Genomic DNA, 1208 nt, shown 5'->3' with positions numbered 1-1208 from the left:
GGGTGGCTCGGGGGCGGGGCAGGGGGGCTCAGGCAGGGTCAAGAAAGAAGTTCGGCGTACAAAGAAGGTGCACATCTCCACTTGCCAGCCTGGGAGCCCTGCTGGGGGTGGGGGGGAGCACAGGATGAGAGAGGATCCCCACCTCGCTCTCAGTCCCGAATTCCGGGATTTGGGGACATGCTTAAGGACCGGCTGTAAAAGGTCTTCTGAGAGCCAAGCTCCTAGCCCTCCCTTGGCAGGCCCAGGGTGTGGGGGTCCCAGCAGCAGCATTGTCAGAGTCCCTGTGGCCGCCCCATTGTTCTCTTTGTTAGAGAGCCAGTCTGAGATTTGCAGGGTGACATCAGGCCGGCCGCCGCTCATTGGCCCTGGAGCTGGAGCTGCGGGCGGGCGGCCAGGAGGGTGGTGGGCAGTGCTCCTCCGGACACACGCCCACCCACCCTTTTAGCCAGCTGCCCACAGCCCCAACTTTCTCCTGCCTTCTGCCTGCACCTCCCTGTTCCCCACTCCCTGCTTGTAGGCCAGGTTCTAGAACTTGGGGTGGGGTCTGGGCGGGGCTTGAGGTGGAGCTGCAGGACATTCAAGCTGGCCTTTGGGGGCTCAGTAACAGGAGCGGGAGGGGGGCTTGAATTGCAAGGTGACTTGTCACCCCTGGCACCGGGGGGCAGAGGACCACAGGGATGCTCTGGGCACTGCCCTCTCAGAGTTCTGGGTGGGAGGGGTGGTTTGGCTCGTGAGCCCTTTGGCTTTGGGCGCAGGTGCAGCCCATCAGGTGCCCTCCCCCCCCATCTGGACACCAGGAGAGCCAGGTGTCGTCGTGCTGGGCTGACGGACAGACCAGGACTTGCTTGGGACCAGGGGAGGGGGACAGGTGGTCCTCTGAGCCCTGTCGGCTGCCTCCCATGGGCAGGCACAGCAGGGCTCCAGGCCTGACCATGCCCCTCCAGCACCCTGCCTCGGCCCCTTCCCTGCCCCAGTCACCACACCTGCACTGGGATGTATAACAGGACCACTGCCATGTGCGGAGCGTGCAGACGCCGGCCGAGGGCGGGGGGGGGGGGAGCCGTGGAAACCCAGCCTGGGGGCTGTTGTCCAGGGTCCCTAGGCTGATCTGCCGGCTGGCAGAGCACGGAACAGGAGAGCGTGTTCTGGCCCCGGGGTCCTCCGGAAGGGCTTAGGCCATCGCAGTGGTGGAAGGAGTCAAGCAGAGG

Source organism: Ailuropoda melanoleuca, chromosome 4, assembly GCF_002007445.2.
Source record: "Ailuropoda melanoleuca isolate Jingjing chromosome 4, ASM200744v2, whole genome shotgun sequence".
Classification (NCBI taxonomy): domain Eukaryota; kingdom Metazoa; phylum Chordata; class Mammalia; order Carnivora; family Ursidae; genus Ailuropoda; species Ailuropoda melanoleuca.
This window is presented reverse-complemented; position numbering follows the sequence as displayed.